This window comes from Bos grunniens, chromosome X (genome assembly GCF_055505025.1).
Source record: "Bos grunniens cultivar Pamir isolate PY7600 chromosome X, Bosgru_T2T1.0, whole genome shotgun sequence".
Taxonomy (NCBI): domain Eukaryota; kingdom Metazoa; phylum Chordata; class Mammalia; order Artiodactyla; family Bovidae; genus Bos; species Bos grunniens.
Genome location: NC_141194.1, coordinates 19,881,872 through 19,903,654, shown reverse-complemented (window position 1 = coordinate 19,903,654; position 21,783 = coordinate 19,881,872). Strand labels below are relative to the sequence as shown.

General features: G+C 39.5%; 1 long non-coding RNA gene across 31 annotated transcripts in view; it reads left to right on the top strand.

The window, feature by feature from the left end:
• The window catches only part of LOC147339896 (uncharacterized), a 784,113-nt gene that overhangs the window by 54,901 nt on the left and 707,429 nt on the right, over window positions 1–21,783 (top strand). For 18 of the 31 annotated variants that reach the window (XR_015159683.1, XR_015159682.1, XR_015159692.1 and 15 more), the window contains one exon: window positions 11,907–11,996. The exons of 5 other annotated variants lie outside the window; for them this stretch is intronic. This is a non-coding gene — a long non-coding RNA (uncharacterized LOC147339896). Of the gene's footprint in view, window positions 1–11,906; window positions 11,997–13,098; window positions 13,150–14,743; window positions 16,031–21,783 lie in introns of those variants that run through there. 8 more of the 31 variants (XR_015159703.1, XR_015159705.1, XR_015159702.1 and 5 more) reach the window with 3 other exon arrangements.

Here is a 21,783-nt window from a genome sequence, read left to right as displayed (position 1 = left end):
TGTCCTGTCGCTTATACATGAACAGTCACCCATGTCTGATTCAAAACCAGAGCACACAGGTGAAAGGGGCCTATAAATGCATAATATATACATTACATGCTCAAGTTGCCAACTTGCCTCCTTTTACCTGCCATTGTTCTTCAACTGAAAAGGCCAAAAATAATATCAAAGAGACAAAATAGAAGATGATTTTTTCTGTTATAAGGGAAAGATTTCATTACTATTGACCAGTTTTTCCTCATAAATGTTTAAAGAACCTGATTAAGAAGGAGATTGAATCAAGTACTTAGAGGCACATTCCCTGCATACAATAATTTATGGTTGTTCAGATCATATTTTCTGGAAATAGTTTATATGAACGGTTGACCAGATAATTGCAAAGTTTTCTATTTTGGTTAAGCAAATTGAGATAACTAGATCAACAGTCGATACACTATGATCTAGGTTGTTTTTAAGGAGAGAGTGGCTACAATATTTGTCCTATAGCTAGAGCTATCTGGTCAATATATTTATTAATAGTTAAGAAATCAGTGAAGTTTCATTTAAAGCATTGTTATCATGACTTAGTGTGAAATCTGGGGCTTCCCTTTATAGATTACTAAGTAAAGGTGATTCTTATTGTGATCCTGTTGGCCTCTCCTTGAAGGTTAGTCGCAGTGCCAGTGTATTTTTCTAGGGATGGGGTTGTCATGGTCCTGGAGCAGCACCCATGAACAACATGGGGGAAAGTATTTCTTTAATTTCCCTTGATGAGCATCCCTCTCATGGGTCCTTTATGTAAGTACTTTTGGTTGGGCCAACTTCAATGCGAAAGGCAAAATCTTTTTATTTTTTATTTTTATTTTTTTTAATTTTTAAACTTTACATAATTGTATTAGTTTTGCCAAATATCAAAATGAATCTGCCACAGGTATACATGTGTTCCCCATCCTGAACCCTCCTCCCTCCTCCCTCCCCATACCATCCCTCTGGGTCGTCCCAGTGCACTAGCCCCAAGCATCCAGTATCGTGCATCGAACCTGGACTGGCATCTCGTTTCATACATGATATTTTACATGTTTCAATGCCATTCTCCCAAATCTTCCCACCCTCTCCCTCTCCCATAGAGTCCATAAGACTGTTCTATACATCAGTGTCTCTTTTGCTGTCTCGTACACAGGGTTATTGTTACCATCAAAATCTTTTTAAAGGAATGCTAAAAGAACACACACAGGGATAAAAGAATAACATGATAGAACCCAAATACTAAAAACATTCACACACTTACTACTTGTGCAATAGTAAACAGATTTTGTTTTGAGTTGTTACAGCTTTAAATGGCCAGCTGGGGTCTTAAGCAAGTGCATTTATAGGATTGAGGCTCTAGGTGCGCTGTCCGAGTGAGTGAATGGAGGCTACACTGAATGTTCCTAGTCTGAGAGCCACCAGCACAGAGTCTTTAGGGGACTGGACCTGAATCTGGTTCGGGCATGTCCATCTGAATTCTCTGGTGTGTGGCCTCTGTAAGGTCACAGAATTAACCCCTTGACACTGAGCTTCAACAGAGGGATTTTCCTTCCACTGCTTCTTTGTTTTCTTAGCACTCAGCAGGCTAGTCAGTATTGATCAGACCTTCGATCTCCTCATGACTGTGCTAGTGGGGACAGAGGACTGGGTACAACCAGGGTATTTTCCAAATCACATGGCCCTTTCCTGCACCTGTCTCCGGATGGGAAATGGCTGAGACATGAATGAGGAGGAGGCTGGAAACTAAGCGTTATGGCCTTGATGGCTACTGACAGACAGGGTTGCTCCATAAAATACAAGTTGCCCAGTTAAATTTAAATTTCATATAAACAATAAGTCACTGTTGCAACTATTGCATGTGATGTGCCTATGCTAAAAAGTACTTATTGTTTATCTGAAATTGAAATTTAACCAGGCATTCTGTATTGTTTTTGATTAACCTGCCAACTCTGTGCTGAGAACTCTGTGGGAGCCTGTGGTCAACAGAGCCATCTCTGCAGTAGTCAGCAGCTGGCCCAGGACTGAAGTGGAGAGCTTCCCTGGTGGCTCAAAAAGTAAAGAATCTGCCTGCAATGCAGGAGACCTGGGTACGATTTTTGGGTTGGGAAGATCCCCTGGAGAAGGAAATGGCAACCCACTCCAGTATTCTTGCCTGGAAAATCCCAGGGATGGAGGAGCCTGGCGGGCTACAGTACATGGGGTTGCAAAGAGTCGGACATGACTGAGCGACTAACACACACTGAAGTGGAGGTAGCACTGACAATCATAGATACCACCACAGTGGATGAAATTGCCGGAACTTCTTTTTCTCTCCTGGCTCCACTTAAGTCTCAGTGGACCCCCAAATTGACCTTATGGATGGGCATTCAGAACTAGATTTCCTTTGATTTAGAGAAATAAAGGAATGTCACATTCTTGCACATAGGTGTCATGCAACAAAATCTCAGACTCAATTTCTTACTAGATAAAATAGAAACAGTAAACATTACTGACTTCATAGTTTGTCTCAAGAACTAAATGAAATTATGTAGTTGACACAATTAGCACAATGCCTATCCCTTAATACGTAAGAGTTCAAATATGTCTCTCATCATCAGGATGAGGGGAATGCTAAATAGAAATTTCAGAATATCCTTAGAACTATCCTTAGAACAGCTACTTTAAAATAAAATTGTCGTATCCAGCACTTTCCTTCCACAGCTTCAGTCTTTTCTGGATCTTAATTCTTGGCCCTTCCAGCCCTTGCCCTGGGCCCAGATAGAGAAGAAATTTGCATAGTTTGCTGCAAGGAGTAATGCACCAGTGGCTCCAGCATTAAATGAATATAAGCCCCTCCAGTATTTCCTTTGAAAATATGAGGGTATCTGCGAAGAGTCCAAAAGGACAAAAGTTTCTGTGTAAGGCTTTTCTAAATATTGCACAGTCGACCCTTGAACACTATGGGGGCTAGGAGTGCCAGCAAGCCATACAATCAAACATCCCCCCGTAACTTAGAATTGCCTCCTCCCACCCCAATCCCTCTTGATGAAAGTGAAAGTGGAGAGTGAAAAATTTGGCTTAAAGCTCAACATTCAGAAAACAAAGATCATGGCATCTGGTCCCATCACTTCTTGGGAAATAGATGGGGAAACAGTGTCAGACTTTATTTTTGGGGGCTCCAAAATCACTGCAGATGGTGACTGCAGCCATGAAATTAAAAGATGCTTACTCCTTGGAAGGAAAGTTATGACCAACTTAGATAACATATTCAAAAGCAGAGACATTACTTTGCCAACAAAGGTCCGTCTAGTCAAGGCTATGGTTTTTCAAGTGGTCATGTATGGATGTGAGAGTTGGACTGTGAAGAAGGCTGAGTGCCAAAGAATTGATGCTTCTGAACTGTGGTGTTGGAGAAGACTCTTGAGAGTCCCTTGGACTGCAAGGAGATGCAACCAGTCCATTCTGAAGGAGATCAGCCCTGGGATTTCTTTGGAAGGAATGATCCTAAAGCTGAAACTCCAGTACTTTGGCCACCTCATGCGAAGAGTTGACTCATTGGAAAAGACTCTGATGCTGGGAGGGATTGGGGGCAGGAGGAGAAGGGGCCAACAGAGGATGAGATGGCTGGATGGCATCACTGACTTGATGACTGTGAGTCTGAGTCAACTCCGGGAGTTGGTGATGGACAGGGAGGCCTGGCATGCTGCGATTCATGAGGTTGCAAAGAGTTGGACACGACTGAGTGACTGAACTGAACTGACTGAACCCCAATCCCTGGTTCCCTGAATTGGGGGTTGATTTATTGTGAAACTCATCAACCACAGGAAGTTGGCTTTATAATGGTGTCTCAAAGACTGAGTTGTAGTAAATTTTAAAATATAATATTGAGAGTGATAGTCACAGATACATTTTTGTGGTGAGACAATGAAAATACATGGTTTAAATATTGATTTGGGAAAACATTACTAAGCAACTTCTTTAGTCTCTCCATTGCTGTAAATTTTATCCTCACCAACATAAGAAGTAACTGAAGTTTTGGGAGCGGGGGGGGAAACTTTGTTTTGAAATAGTTTTAGATTTACAGAAGAGTTGCAAGCTTAGAAAAGATAGTTACAATGAGTTCCTCTATACCATTTACCCACCTTGTGAAGCTGTTGTTCAGTTGTTGTGTCAGACTCTTTGTGACCCCATGGACTGCAGCATGCCTGGCTTCCCTGTCCTTCACCATCTCCTGGAGTTTGCTCAAACTCTGTGTCCATTGAGTCAGTGATGCCATCCAACCACCTCATCCTCTCTTGCCTCCTCCTCCTCCTGACCCTTTAGTTATTCCTCTTCCTAGAGTTTCTATGGATGCTGATCATAATAAATCAGGCACACTCGTGTCAAAGAGACTTGTTTAAAAGGAAACTCAGGAATCACACCAACCAGATTTCCTACAAAACAATGGGACTCAAACCTTTTCTTCGTTTATTTCCACTTAAGGAAAGAGCTAGAAGAAAAGGGAATGGTGTTTACTTTTGAACTTGACCAAAATCCAAGTGGAGCCCAATAAAGAACAAGGAAAAACCCTTCAGTGTGTTGGTTATCTAGGTTGGACCATTAGGCATTGAAAATCAGCATTTTTCTGATTAATACATTTAAGTCACTCCTCATTAAATACACTTAAAAACAAAGGAGATTGGTAATTATCAACTGACAAGTTAGCAAAGCAACTGCAACTGATGAAATTTGCTGAACAGCATCTTAATTTTATACCCTATCCTGTGGGTGAGCCTAGGGCCTGGATCAGAATCACTGAGCAGCATTTCTCTAGCTCCAGTCCACTCTCCAGGCACATGCCATCGAGCTCTCCGATTCAGCCCAAATAATTCTGAAATGGTTCAAGATGTCAATTGTGTGCACCAAATGCACACCCACTGACTTTGCTGTCCCATCGCCATTTTCTTTGTCCTCTCTCATTTATAGCCACTGTGGATAATGTCAGAAGCTATTGCTGACAAGGTTCATTGAAGGCTCTGCAGCTTCTGGTGCCCACAAAGAGGTCACAGCCTTCTAGTTCTGGCAGGTGTCTACCTCAAGGGTGGCCGTGATAGCTGTTGAGGTGCTGTCATCTATACCAAGAGCATTAACCCCTGTTGCTACTGAGACTAATGGCATCAAAACAGCTGACAGACAGCCTGCTCTGCAGCTCTTTTACTAGTTCCCTCTTTTTATGAACAATCTTCACTCCAAGGTGTGATGTAAGTATAGAGATAGAAGGCCAAGGAGGATAATTTGAATTGATAGACAATACTCAAGTCTCTATGCCTATTGTTTTGGAACTCCTTAGTTCCTCTTAAAGGATTCTCCTACAAAATTCTCCATGTTTCCAAACTCAACCTAAAACTGGGTTATGGTTTCAAAGAAGCAATTTTGTGTCAAATTGTCTCATAGATTCTTTGAATATTTACTTTTCCCTGTAAGACTTAGGGTCTTAAACTCAAATGACTGTAGTGACCACTTACCTAACAAATAAAATCAAGCAAGTGGAGATTGGCAAATTGGAGAAACCATGTCCTATCTCAAAGGGGCAGTAGTTACTTTTCAGCTCCAACTGATGGTGGCCAAGCATGATTGTTGGAGATTTTCTGGTTTTTCAAAAGAAGCTGGAAATCTGGTTGTTTATAATAAATCTTCTGATTTTCAAATATCATGAACTAACTTAACACTTGTAATGAGCACTATGCAAATCAAATAAAGCCTATTTATTTATTGCCCTGGACCCACAAGCCTCTCGTGGTCTGCTTTGGTGCCTACATGTTTTTTGTCAGAGTGGAGAGGCAATATGATGGTATCATATTTAGACAAATGCTTGCATCATCAGTATCATTAATTCCTTAAGTTCACCTGATGCACAGGACATTACAATGAAAAACCAAACAAGCTTATGATCTTTATTATAAAGTAATAACAATTTTAAAGAACTTAAAGTGTCCAGCACCTTAAATGTAGAATTGTTAGTTCTTTTATTCATCTATCAATTCAAATCCAAGCATGTCTTAGGAGGAGAGTAAAGCTCAGGGAATTAATTTAATTAATTTGTCCAAGTGCAGATCGATACATCTAGGAAGTCACAGAGCTGGAATTAGAACCAGAGAGCACTTACTTTCTACAACTTCACATTGCCCATGACACTAAAACTCCATCCAGTGGATAAGTACAAGTTAGGAAGGAATCTCTTTTCAGTAATGATATATGTATGTGTTTGTGCATCCTTGCACACATGTCTGACTCTTTGCGACCCTATGGGCAGTAGCCCACCAGGCTCCTCTGTCCATGGGATTCTCCAGGCAAGAATACTGGAGTGGGTTGCCATTTCCTCTTCCAGGGGATCTTCCAACCCAGGAATCGATCCTGCATTTCTTACCTTTCATGCATTGGCAGGTGGGTTCTTTACCACTAGCACCACCTGGGAATAAGTTCAGTTCAGTGGCTCGGTCATGTCCCACTATTTGAGACCCCACGGACTGCAGCACACCAGGCCTCCCTGTCCATCACCAACTCTCGGAGTTTACTCAAACTCATGTCCATTGAGTCGGTGATGCCATCCAACCATCTCGTCCTCTGTCATCCTCTTCTCCTCCTGCCCTCAATCTTTCCCAGCATCAGGGTCTTTTCAAATGAGTCAGTTCTTCCCATCAGGTGGCCAAAGTATTGGAGTTTCAGCATCAGTCCTTCCAATGAATATTTAGGACTGATTTCCTTTAGGATGGACTGGTTGGATCTCCTTGCAGATAAGGGAATAAGTTACAAGAATTTATTATAAACCTGCAAGTCTGTGTGCCAGAAGAGAACTCTGCAACCTAAGCACTGTGAGAATCTTTTTCCTTGCAGAGTTCTTCATTCCTATTGAGGGTGTCATCTTCTTGGACTCTTCCTCTTTCCCCTTCCTCCTTTTCCTTTTCCATCTGGCTTTTAGTTTTTGATACTAGGGATCCAGTGCTGTCAATCACTACATTGCAGGGGATCCTAGTCCCACTTACTTATACTAACATGTCACGCTTCCATTGCTGCTGGAAGAACATTGAGGTGACTTGGATATTTGATCAGAGTAGAATGTACTGGTGTCATAGGACTCTTGAAATACTTGAAGAATTTACTGTACATTTTACTTTACCATTAAGAAAGGAGAACTATTCCCAAGAACAAAGAATGCATTTTTCTCTTCAAATTATGTTGGAGAATCAATATAAAAATGTGGATCTTTATTAAGAATTCTCATTCTAATTGAAATGTTAGTTTGATCTCTTGGAAGGTTTGAATCACTTTGAAGTTCCTGTGAAGCTCTAGGTGTTGGAGATTTTGAAGGCACATTTCTCTTCAAGTGTTGCTTTCAAGTGCAAATGACCTTTCATTTCCCTTAGACTAAGGGGAAAGCGTGAGTTATGGAGTCACCAACAGGACAAGGAAATGGGCAGGTTGATTTTCCAGCTGTCTTTCAACTCTGTGTTTCTCTGACTCACATTTCCTCTGTCCAAATCTGGCCTGCTTGCCTTTCCTTTTTGAATTCCACAAATGTTGGCTTTGGCAAATCTTCTTACACTTTACTAAAATATTCCTTGAGGAAATGTATGTGAATTTATTGTTGAACAACTCATAAAATTCTTAGAACCTTCTCTAAAGGTGACCAGAGATAGTATATAAATTAATTTTAGGAAAGATTTGAAAACTCTATAAAGGTAAAGATGATGATAACTGCAGGAGGCCAGCATTTTACAGAATTGTAGACTTCGCTCATTCTTCTTTTAAACACCACTTGGCCATGTACTGTGGCATGTGGGATCTTAGTTCCCCAACCAGGGACTGAACCCACGTCTGCTGCATTGGCAATATGGTGTCTTAACCACTGGCCCACTGGGAGGGAGCACCCTGTGGTTTTTATAGTACTCATTACTTCACATTGCAGTTTTACATGTCACTCAAAGTGGGGTCGATGGACTGGTAGCACTGGCATGTCACCTGAGAGCTTGTAGAAATAAATTATCAGGCTCCACCCTAGGCCTACTGATTCAGAACCCACATTTTAACAAGTTCCCCAAGTTCAAGTACACACTAAAGTTTGAGAAGCTCTGTTCTTTCTGTCTCATCCAGATGTCTTTTTCATTCTTGCATTTCTAGCACTGAACACAGAGCCTTAAGGATACTTGGAACTTTATGAATATTTATTGACTGATAAATTGTTTCTCAGTGCTTGGAGATCTAGTCTAAAGGCCTCGTTTAGAAATGTTAGGAAGCTCAGGAGGTACAGCTAACTAAATACAGAACTTCACCCATTCAAGCCATCCTTAGCCTTTACTGTATATTGGGAACCTTTGGGAAGATATTGAAAAAAAACATAACACTCATACCTGGCTGCTGTCACCCATAGAAGTTTTGCTTAATGAAAATAGGGTAAGATCTGGGCAGTAGAAATTTAAATTTCCTCCAGGTGATTCTAATGTACAGCCAAGGTTAAGAACTGTTGCACTAGAAATAATCTTCCAAAAAGCTGTTTGAATAATTGAATTACTAGGTCCCAGGATAAGCAAAATTGAAACCACTCAGGAGTATAATCTGAAGTCTCATTAGTACATAACGAGCCATAATACAGTGGTACTGGGGCTAAGTTTGAATGTCCATACACTCTTGAAATATTTGGTATTTGTAGAAAGCAAGTATGTTCTATTTTTTTTGTTTTTGTTTTTTTGTTTTTTTTTTGGTAACAGTCATACAGAGTAACTGTTGAAAAGCATCGGTTTGGTCAAGAGAATAAAGGGTGACACTGAATCTTGGGAAGAACTATAACTTAAGTTTCTTAGTTGAGTATTATTAAGTATTTATAGTTTGTCAAACTGGTTTGGCTATTTTCTTCCGTTGGAAGAGAGATCACTACACAATTTATCAGTTTTAAAGCTGTTACTCCACTAGGTCAATTGTGAACTACATCCTTACTTTACAGAAGAGTACTGTGCCCACTTGGCATATTTCACATATCCTTCCTTATTACCTTTTGTAGTTCTCCTCTTTTGGGCAACCAAAAGTATTCTGGTCTAGGTTAGAAAACAGTTTCATTGATGAATGTTTCTTCTCTCCTCCTTGACCCATCTATCTTGATGAGTATAGCCTTTCACTCAGGGGCAGGCTTTTAGTGGGGAGAATGACATCATTTAAGATGATGTCAGTGTTAGCATGTGGCTAATTCGGTTGAACTGACATTATGAGCACATTAGGGAAGTGCTTAACAAGTTCAAGTACATTTCCATATTGTCCCCTTACTTGTGCTTAGCTCCCTGGGGGGTTGTAAGCAAGTCTAAATTCTGCAGGAACTTCAGCCACTCAGTACAAAGGGCCTCATGCTTCCCTCAGTATGTCAAAGCTCATGAGAGTTAGAGATGAAACTTAGGAGACTGCTGAAGAATCAGGATGTGATGACAGTGAGAAATTGGGATCTCAGAGCTGATGGTATTATTGTGTAGATGCGGCATTTGCTTAGAGGTTCATCTATAGTGATGATTTAACCTGACATACTATCTTATGGATGAAGATTTCTTCTGCTCTTCTTTGAATGTTAGGTAAAATAAAAGTGACTATAACAAAGAGAACAAAATACAGTTGCAAGGCATCCTTGTTCTAGGTCATCATTCAGGGACCTTCAATATCATTCTTCTTTATTCATCTAAAACATGGTCCACATCTGCATGGCTGAAGCTGAGTTCTGAATCATCCGTGTTACTATGTGTAGGAAGGAAGACAGACAAAGAACTTGTGAAAACATAGCCACACTTATCTACAAAGGAGAGTGGGGAATGTGGACTGTATTGTGGCAAGTCATGTTTGTGCACGTGTGTAACTAGCAGTACAAGAACATGACTCCAAGTTTTGCCATTCAAGAGGCAAGAGAGCAGGGGGTACTCGGAATAGTCATTACTTGAGGGCTGTTCCTGGTTAGGTGCTAATTCCTTGGCATTTATGACTTGTTTTCTGCATGTGGCAAGAGTGAGCTTTGGAGGCCAATGAAAGTGTTCAGGCAAAGACATGTAGATGCTGGCACTTGGAACTGGTAAGGGTGGGTGATATTGGTGGGACACCAACAACATCTGGTACAGCATTTTACTTCCCAAGTTGTTGGCAAACCATTGATTTTATAGCTTTCCTCTATCAACTACCAGCCATTCATGTAGCAAAAATAGTGAAGAAACAAATACATATTCTGCCCTTAACCTCAAATCATAAAAACTCTTGGTTTTAAAATGAAAGTGACCAGTCGTATAGCAAAAATTAAACTTAAAAATTTGAATCTGGGTCCACATGCTTTACTTAAATGAGGATGGGTGCAAAGTGCTAACAGATTTAATTATGAGTTACTTAAAAGGAATTTTCAAAGGATTGGGTGGTAAAAAGTATCTCTGATTTAGTTTTATGTTTGATGGTTTATTGGTTCTTTATTTTTTTTAAACTTTATTAAAGTAACTAATTGCTGACTCAGCTCCAGCTTATAATGTAGTTTGATAAAGTTAAAACTTTTTAAGCTTAGAAATACATACATACATATACATCTATATACTATTTTTAGCACGATCAATTAAATTCTTTCCAAGAATTATAAGTAATAGCAATACTTGCTCAATTGTGTGATTCATGTGGACTAGTTTAAAAACTACATTTAAATGAGCATTGCTCTATTTAATTGTTTCTGTGTGAATGTAGCCATAACCAGTCATTGGATAAAGGCAGAAAAAAATGCAAAGTGTTCCTGTTTGAACTCAAATTCTTCAAGAAGAGAAATATAAATCAGTTAATAAATCCTGAGATCAACATGGAGATTTTTTTTTCTGTAGAGTTGGAAGAAATGAACATTCCTTCCATGATTCTTTCTCCATAAATAACTAAAAGAAGTTAGAAGGTTTATGCATTTTTCCACTTCAGTTCAAATTAAGAGTTATGCCAACAACCTAGTTGGAAAAAAGCTCTTTGAAAAGTGAATTTAATTCTAGTTTCAAATAGATTGACATGCAAACCTAGCTTATTCATAGATTTCTGAAATGTGCTCAACAGAACCTTTAAATAGAGCTCTTATAATATGAAAGAATTTTACCAGAATGATAAGCATAATTTAAATTGAGATGACCTTAATATCATCGAGTCACAGTGTGGTTCTACTGGAATTTGGAAGACCCTTCTAGCAGCAGGTGCTTTAAACGTGCCCTGGGACTCACACTCAGTCTCCCTTCAGAGATTCTGTTGCTAATGTTTCAGGTTTAGAATTTCCACTCCACCATTTTTGGCCCATCAGTCCTTCAGTGAAGAAGCAGTTATTGTAATAAGGTTTGGGAATTAGAGATGACCAATTCCCAAACTTTACAAATTACTGACATTATACAGCTTTAAATTTTCCCAAATTGAAATGCCATGACTTTGAATTTTCACTCAGTCTAATTTTTAGGCAAAGACTCTGCTCTCTCAGGAAATTTGTGGGTCCCAAAGAACTGTTTCTGAGAACCAGAGACAACCAGTATTAGGCTATTGCTTTTTAAAAACTGGTAAAACACACATAACATAAATATGAGCATCTGAACTCTTTGACCTTTTAAAAATTTTATTGAAGTAGTATAGATGTTTTACAGTGTTAATTTCTGCTGTACAGTGAGTGATTCAGTTATACATATTATTTTTAATGCTCTTTTCCATTATGATTTATCACATGATATTGAATATATTTAATAATTCCCCCGTGCTATATAGTAGGAAGTTTTAACTACTTTAAAGTATACAATTCAGTGACCTTTAGTACACTCACAATGTTGTACAGCCATCACCTCTATCTAGTAACAATGCATTTTCATCACCCTAAAAGGTGATCCATACCTTATTAATCAGTGACTCCCTATTCCTCTTTCCTCTAGCCCTTAGCAAACACTGATCTGCTTTCTGTCTCCATGGATTTTGGACATTTCATCTTCATGGGTTATGAAATTTGGACATTTCATACAAGTGTAAGTGTGCAGTATATGTCCAGCTATTGCTTAGCATGTTTTTTTTTATGTTCATCCATGTTGTAGCATGTGTCAATACTTTTTGTATATATCAAGTTTTCTTTATCCAGTCACCCATTGATAGACATTTGGATTGTTTCTGCCTTTTAGCTATTGTGGACAATGCTGCTGTGAACATTTGTGTATAAGTATTTTTTTTGAGTACCTGTTTTCAGTTTTTCAGGGTGTAAACCTAGGAATGGAATTCTTGGATTGTATGTTAATTCTATGTTTAACTTTATATATAAATATATATATATATATATATATATATAATTTATTTATTTTTATTGAAGGATAATTGCTTTACAGAATTTTATTGTTCTCTGTCAAACCTCAATATGAATCAGCCATAGATATATATATATCCCCTCCCTTTTGAACCTCCCTCCCATTGCCCTCCCCATTCCACTCCTATGTTTAACTTTTTGAAGAACCAAGCCTATTCCTTTTAACTCAGCACAGTGATACAATAACTTTATTAATGATGCCTTGCCTGGCAGCACCTTAAATTGTTCATAATTATTGTTCTTTCTTGACAGTAGAAATACTAAATTTAAATAAAGGAAGCTTGAGTCACACAATGCAAGCATTTTAACATTCACACTAGTTCTTATATATGTGACAGTATAACAGTAAGAAAGATGAAATGACCTTGATTTTGAGAATTGTTCCAGTGCATACCAGGAATTACGTTTGACTGCTAACAACATAGGCTTGAAATTACAGTGGTTTTTCATCCTTAAATGCAAGCCTCTCAACCTCTGAATTACTGACAGTTTGGCTGGATGAATCTTTGTTGTGTGGGCTGTCCTGTGTACTGTAGAATGTTTAGCCTCATCCTTGACCTCTACCACTAGATGCCAATAACACACGCCCCTCCCGCCAGTTGTGGCAATTAAAATATTGTTAAATATTAACAGACATTGCTAAAGGTGCCCTGGGGGACAATATGCATGAAGTCTACGGCTCCTTTTTGTGGCTCCACAATGTCAATGATAATCAATTTCCGTGTGTGTGTGTATTACTGTGTCATCCTTAATGTGGTACTTTCATCTTCAAGGTTGCCTCATAGTGGGAAGATGGCTGCCACAGCTCCAGCCATATAATCCAGGTGAGGAAAATAAGCTGTCTCAAGCCCCTGTAAAAACATTTCTCAACAACTGTGCTTAAAGACTTGGTACTATATCTCATTGGCCACTTTTATCTGTAATGGAAGGGTGGACACGTTTTATTGCTGGTCCTATTTCCACACCTGACAAAATAATTGTTCTGTTAACAGGAAAAGGAGAAAAATGTATACTGCATAGCCAAGTCGCTAAGTCACAAAATAGCAGATCTATTTCTGATTGTTGAGACCATGGGAGAAGATTGCATCCTGATGAGGAGTGGTGGCTTCTTCCAGGGGCAGCTGATCTTCACACTGTCTGTCCCCCTGAAAAGATGTTTATCCTAGGACAGGAAAGGAGGGTGGGTTATTGTTCTGGTGTATGCTGCTGATGCTGCTCAGTCGTTTCAGTCGTGTCTGACGCTGTGTGACCCCATAGACGAGCCCACCAGGCTTCCCTGTCCCTGGGATTCTCCAGGCAAGAACACTGGAGTGGGTTGCCATTTCCTTCTCCAATGCAGGAAAGTGAAAAGTGAAAGTGAAGTTGCTCAGTCATGTCCGACTCTTAGCGACCCCATGGACTGCAGCCTACCAGGCTCCTCTGTCCATGGGATTGTCCAGGCAAGAGTACTGGAGTGGGTACCATTGCCTTCTCTGGTTCTAGTGTATAAAGAACCTTAAATTTCCCTAGATTCTAAAGTATAGAGAGGGCAGGTGTCATTTCAGTGCTGTCCATCATTGCCTTGGACATAGGGAGACAGATCCAGGTTAGTCTGGTCAACCTTTCACCTCCCTTTGTCACTGAAGATGAAAGTAGTAATAGCAGTAGTAGCAATATGCCCACAAGGCAGAACATTTGGAGCCTCAAGCAGGTGCATCTCAGATCCAGTGGTATCAACAGTATTCTCAAACCTGAGATAAAATGAGACTTGGTAGCAATCACCAGCATATGGAGCTGGGTGGCACAGAATGGTGTTCTCACAAACACCATCAGAACCCTGGGTAGGGTTCCCAAATGGGAACGGGATGGGAAGGCCAGAGCAGAAGTACAGCGAGGGCTCTTTGTAGAGTCCTCTGTGTTCCAGAAGAACACAAAGATTGCAGGCTCTAGGGACCAGGCCACAAGAAGTAGGTCTGTGGCAAGTAGGGATTCTAACCCTTGGAGTATAAAGAGAGAGAGAGAGAACTTTTTTGTTACTGGTAAGGCTGGTGTGGTAGGTTGAATTGTATCTCCTCAGAAGACATGATGGGCTTCCCAGGTGGCTCAGTGGTAAAGAATCTACCAGCCAATGCAGGAGACACGGGTTTGATCCCTGGGTCAGGAAGATCCCCTGGAGAAGGAAATGGCAACCCACTCCAGTATTCTTGCCTGGGAAATCCCATGGACAGAGGAGCCTGGCGGGCTGCAGTCCATGAGATTATAAAAGAGTTGAACATGACTTAGCAACTAAATAACAATAAAAAGATATGATGAAGTCCCAAATTGTGTACCTGTGAACGTGACCTTGTTAAGAAAGAAGGTGTTTGCAGATCTAAACAAATTGAGGTGGTTCTCCATTAGAGTGGGCCCTAATCTGATAGGTCTTGCATCCTTTATAAGAAGGACGGATATATACCAGAAGAATGCCATGTGAGGACAATGCCAGAGATGCCAGTGGTTCATCTGAAAGCTAAAGAGTGCCAAGGATTGCTGGCACCCACCAGAAGCTAAGAGAGGCATGGACTATACTGTCCCTCAACCTCCAGAAAGAGCCCACAGTGGTGACACCCAGATTTCAGACTTCTGGAATCCAGAACTGTGAGAAAACAAATTTCTGTTGTTTTAAGCCACCTAGTCTGTGGTATTTCATGACTGCAGCTCTAGGAAACCAAGACAGCTGGGGCATATGTCTGACACACATAAAATAAAAACTGGCCTTGACTCGGAGTCTGTCTGGGCACATTGGCCTTTTATGTGTTGTTTAATGTGAATTAGTAAGACAGATAGTACAGATCTCATCTCATAACCTTGTCCTGAAAATACTCTCCACTGTTTCTGTTGTGGGGGCTTCTAACAAATGCTCTTCTGATGGTAACATTGATTGAATCAGTTCCAGCCTCTGGGATTCTCCATGACATGATGTACATTAAAGTACTTGAGCAACAATAAAATCCCATACAATTGTTAGATACCATTGTGTTATCAGTACAGTTTTATAATTGTGGACCTGAAAACTAAGTGGTCAGAGGAATGTCAACAAGCATAATTAGATTTTTACCCTGTGTGATTCCAGGGGCCAAGCAAATAATGGTGAGGCGTGAACATCTGAGCAAGTCCCCTCAAGAAAACAGTCAGCCCTTACAATTGTATCTTGTTATAAAATTCATCTGTAAAAGAAACTGGTCAGAAAAGCATTTAGAACAGGAAAATGCCCAACCAAGCACACTGGAGCTTTGCTTTTCTGTGATGTTAAACCAGTCAAAGCTGGCCATTGTGCGTGCTTGACAGATGATCTCAGAGCCACCTTAGGCTACCAGCAATACATGACCTGCCCTTTTCTTTACTGGAGAAGCACCCAGAAGGTGTTGCTGCTGCGTCTCCTAGAAATAGTCTGGTTATGCAAAAACATGTTAAGGCAGAACGGCTCATAATCTAAGCCTTTGAGAGAATATCCTTCTTGATTGTGTTATAAAATAAAATAGAAGAAAACAAAGGATAAAGTTCTAAGTCCCCAAACCTAAGCTTAGACATTTATGCCCTGAGCTATAAAGGCCATAGTGTCAATGGCTCTAATAATATGGTCTAATGAGTTGGAAAAATAATGGCATGGTGGTTGCATTGCTGAACCCTACGGCTGACAGCTCAGGCAGAGCTGTCGCCAGTGGAGTATTCCAGAAAGATCTGAAAAAAAAAAACAAGAACAGAATCATGATGGAAGACCTTCGTGAATGACAAAAAAAAAAAAAAATTTTTTTGAGTGCTTTATTTTCCATGGTTCGTTTACTTCCTACTGCTGCTGCTGCTAAGTCACTTCAGTCGTGTCTGACTCTGTGTGACCCCATAGACGGCAGCCCACCAGGCTCCCCCGTCCTTGGGATTCTCCAGGCAAGAACACTGGAGTGGGTTGCCATTTCCTTCTCCAATGCATGAAAGGGAAAAGTGAAAGTGAAGTCGCTCAGTCGTGCCTGACTGTTAGCGACCCCATGGACTGCAGCCTACCAGGCTCCTCCATCCATGGGATTTTCCAGGCAAGAGTACTGGAGTGGGTTGCCGTTGCCTTCTGCATTACTTTCTAGGGGCTGCCTAAATCCATCTTAACCTTTCTAGAGTTCTTTTTAAAAATGAAAAGAGCCTCTGCAAATTAACTAGCAAAATTTTTAAGAGGTAGATGGTATATATTGTTCCTGTTTTTAATCTTAGTGCTATAAACATTTGTTGTGCACCTATTACCTCTCACCATTCCAGCTCACTCACCTCTGAATGAGTTCTAACTGACCTGATTTTCCCCTTAAAATGTTGTTTGTTTAGTCGGTAAGCCCTGTCCTACTCTCTGTGACCCCATGGACTGTAGCCCACTACGCTTCTCTGTCCATGGGATTTCCCAGGCAAGAGTACTGGAGTGGGTTGCCATTTCCTTCTCTAGAGAATCTTCCTGACCCAGGGATGGAACCTGTGTCTCCTGAATTGGCAGACAGATTCTTTACCACTGAGCCACCTGGGACTCCTCCCACCCCCAATGTATTTCCTGTAATATTGTGTAAGTCTCCACATTGGAATGATTCTCTTTCGTCCTGGATGCTAGATACTTGTCAGTTCAGTTCAGTTGCTCAGTTGTGTCTGACCCTTTGTGACCCCATGGACTGCAGCATGCCAGGCCTCCCTGTCCATCACCAACTCCTGGAGTTTACCCAAACTCATGTCCATTGAGTCGGTGATGCCATACAACCATCTCATCCTCTGTCATCCCCTTCTCCTCCTGCCTTCAATCTTTCCCAGCATCAAGGTCTTTTCCAGTGGTTCACTTCTTTGCATCAGGTGGCCAAAGTATTAGAGTTTCAGCTTCAGCATCAGTCCTTCCAATAAACACCCAGGACTGATTTCCTTTAGGATGGACTGGTTGGATCTCCTTGCAGTCCAAGGGACTCTCGAGAGTCTTCTCCAACACCACAGGTCAAAAGCATCAATTCTTCAGCACTCAGCTTTCTTTATAGTCCAACTCTCACATCCATACATGACCACTGGAAAAACCATAGCCTTGACTAGATGGACCTTTGTTGGCAAAGTAATGTCTCTGCTTTTTAATATGCTGTCTAGGTTGGTCATAACTTGTCTTCCAAGGAGTAAGCGTCTTTTTATTTCATGGCTGCAGTCACCATCTGCAGTGATTTTGGAGACCCCAAAAATAAAGTCTGCCACTGTCAGTGTCAGATACTTGTCAGTGTAGGCTAATTTTTTATTTAAGCTGTTTTGGAAATCAGGTCACTCTTTAATATGGAGCTTAAATTCCAGTCAACTGAGACCTTCATGTATTTTGTATATGGGTTTCCATGTTAAGTCTACTGAGATTGTGTGATTTATTTTTTATTCTAAGTTTTATTCTACAGCGTTAGTTTCCACCCTAGTATCCCACTTAATTGACTTCTTTATATTTGTATTGTCATGAAAATCTCTTCTCAGCTGTATGTGGCCTTAGTCTTTATCTTTATGATAGATAGTGTTGAGATTTATATAGAATTAGACTGAGAGTGATGAGGTCCAGACCTTGGAACCTCCCTGTAGGGTGACAACAACTCATTAACCTAGAATCATGTTATAAAACAGAGTTCAGTTTCATCTTATATTATAGTAAATAGTTTTCCATTTTATGCTAACAAATTTTATTCCAATCCAGAAAATATTTGTTGATGAGAGAAGGGGTTAGCAAACTACTCCCAATTTGAGCTGGTTTCTGTTTTTGAAAATAAGGTGGGCTTGGAATTCCACCATGCTGATTTGTTTACGTATTGTATGTGGCTGCTTTTGTGGGTTGCCATGACAGAGTTGACTAGTATGACCCATAAAGCCTTCAATACTTACTGTTTGGTCCTCTACAGAAAAAAGTTGGACCTTAGGAAGAGAAAGACTTCACTTATGTAATTATCTTTCTTTCTGTGTAATAAATTTTCCCATCATTATCAACAGCATGTATAGTATCTTCTGTCTGAAAACATAACAAAATGAAAATACCTGTCTTGATTCCTCTCCATCCATTTTTCTATTCTCCTTGACCAAAAATAAACACGGGAGTTTTCTCTCTTTTCTGCCCTTCCTTTCTCTCTTCATTCTCACTTGAACACATTGCAGTATGGCATTCATTCCTAATCATTCCTCTGAAGTGACTTTGTTCAAGTTCCCTGAGTGACTTTCACATCACCAGCTCGAGAATTAAACATTCTCAGTTCATGTCTGACTTGACCTGTCATCTCCGTTCAGATGCAGTGGAGTCTCTTTCTTAAATCACTTTCTCCCCTTGGCCTTCATGACATGGCTTTCTCTCGCTTGCCTTTGTGTTCTTTTCATCTTCCTACTTTTAAACATTGGCGTGCCCCAGGGCTCCATTGTTAGATCTCTTCTTTTCTCCATCTTCCCTCACTCCCTAGGTGCTCTTAACACATTTCACAGTTTTAAAGACTGTTCCTATATGTGATGACTCCCAAATTATATCTTTGGACTCACCTCTAGACTGAACTCCAATGTGAACCAGACATCCCCGTTTGGATGACTAATAAGCATCTCAGACTTACAGGTTATAAAATAAACTCTTGATTTTCCACTATGCAAACCAGTTCCTGTTATAGTCAGCCTTATTTTAGTCACTGTCAATCTCATATGGTGGTCATTGTTCATATCAAGCACAGAGGACTGATTTCTTTGTCTCTTATACTCCATATCTGCCCATCATCTAGTCTAACCAGTTCTAACTTTCAAAATATCTTTTCCCCCCAAATTAGACTATTCCTCTTCTCTGATGCTACAGGGTTGATAAAAACTACTATCATCTCACGTTTGAATTATTTCAAAATTCTTCCAACTAGTTAATCTGATGCTACTCTGACTCAGCCTCATCTTTTTTTCTAAACATGACAGTCACATTGATAATATGGAAATGTAGGTCAGGTCATGTCTGTTCTTCGCTCAGAACAGTCTAATAGCTTTCCCTCTTAGAAGAAATTCTCCAATCTTCCTGTTGCCTACAACTCCCTACTTGATCCAGCCCACTTCCCTTTCTGATGTCATCTTCACCTTGTTCATTCCTTTGCATCCACAGCACCCTCCTTGCTGGTTTGTAAACACACCAAGCATGTTCTAGCAGTTCTTTATGCTATTCTCTCTGCCTGAAACCCTTTATTCTCTAATATTCCCAGGGCTTTTATTCTCACCACGTTCAGATTTTTTGCTCAAAACTCACCTTAGCAGAGGGGCTCTCCAGAGCATGCTTCCATTACTCTGTTCTCTTAGCCTGTTTTATTTCCATAGCATGTACTACTACCTGACATAAGACATATATAAACTAAAATAATTCGATGGTATGTATATTAATATCTGATAGAGTTTGAAACAAAAAGCCTTAAGTGAAGAAGATGATTACATAAGCATAAATGTTCAGTTCATCTGGAATATATAACAAGACTCAATATATACAGTTAACAGTGTGACCTCAATATAGCAAAAGTGGGTAGAAATGCAATGAAAATTCCACAAGTTGGCAAACGCAAATCTCTCAGTAATTGATAGATAAAATTGTTAATGAGAATTTTTAATGTCACAATGAACAGTCTTGATCTAGCAGATATATATAAAATCCTGCACCCAAAAACCACAGAATATAGTCCTACAGAATACAATTTAAACAAAATATGACTGTCTACTAATTCATAAAGCAAGCCTGATCACAATGCCATTAATGATTAATAAACAGATAATTTTAAAAACCCTCATATTTCAATATTTTAAATATCCATCTAAATAATTAATGGTTTAAAAAAGAATTATAAATAAAACTTACAAATACTTAAAATATAATAAAAATTTAGTTACATAAAAAATATGAGATGCACCTGTGTAGATAGTGAAAAGGCTGAGAATCAATGAGCTAAGCATCTACAGACAATATAAAATTTTTTAAAAAGAATAATCTTATAAAAAGTAGAATGAAAGAAGTAATACATGGATGGCTGCATGATTTACTGAAACAGAAAACAACAATATATTAGGGATGAATAAAAATCCAAAGTTCCTTGAAAGATTAATAGATATATGAACCTCAGGAATGACAAAAATAATAAGAGAAAAATCTAAATCCATCATATTAGGAAAGAAAAAAGAAAAAATTACTAATATTGAGACTACATTAAAGTATACTTGAACAATTTTGTCAATAAGTTCATCCATTAGATAAAATGAAAAACTTAAAAAGTTTTCCAAGACTGAGGGAGAAATAGAAAAAAAAATAACAAGGCCAGTCAGTACTAAAGAAATGTAAACAGTAGATAGAAATGGGCATGGGTAGGTTGGTTTTGCAAATGCAGCTACTTTCTGAAAAGGAAATTCTGATGGCTCTATTTTGAATTCATATGCATAGAGATTAGGGAGACTAAAAGTAGGGTCTCTTGGGATGTAGAAAATGAAACTGGAGCCTATTATACAGAGTGAAGTGGGCCAGAAGGAAAAACACCAGTACAGTATGCTGACACATATATATGGAGTTTGGAGGAATGGTAACGATGGCCCTGTATGGGAGACAGCAGGAGAGACACAGATGTATAGAGCAGTCTCTTGGACTCTGTGGGAGAGGACGAGGGTGGGATGATTTGGGAGAATGGCATTGAAGCATGTATAATATCATATGTGAAATGAATCGCCAGTCCAGGTTCGATGCATGATACGGGATGCTCGGGCCTGGTGCACTGGGATGACCCAGAGGGGTGGTGTTGGGCAGGCGGGAGGTAGGAGCGGGGTTCAGGGTGGGGAGCGCGTGTGTATCCATGGCGGATTCATGTTGATGTGTGGCAGAACCAATGCAGTGTTGTAAAGTAATTAGCCTCCAATTAAAATAAATTTATATTAAAAAAAATCTCATCTTGAATTGAACATGAAGTGGGAATCTAGGCTACTTTCCCCCTACTATTGGTGTCAACTATTCCACACAATTTTTTTCACATTTCCTTACATCCTTAAACTTTTTGGAAGGTGAAACAAAAATACATAAATGTTCATGTTTGTGTTGTTCATTAATACACTTTCCAAAAGAACTCTGTGTGGCTGTATGTGTGTGTGCTTCTGTGTGAAACAAACATTTTTAACGTGCTAAATTGAGTTGCTATCCATTATCTAATTTTATATGCTATTCTCTTTATGGGGAAAAAAATCCAGTTACACTACCAAGTGCTGAGTTTTAAAATAGAGCAGAAAATCTGACAATTGGAAAGGAAAACCTGCTGTTGTTTGATTGAAGTAACTTCTCATCTCTACATATAAAAGGACCAAAATAGAGTGATTTGAAATTTGTGTGGTTCTTGCCTAGACATTTGATAGAAAAATTGAATATAAAAGAATTAAAGTTATATTCTAATTATAATAATAACAATCCCATAAAACTTAAAATGAAAAACAGTGAAATT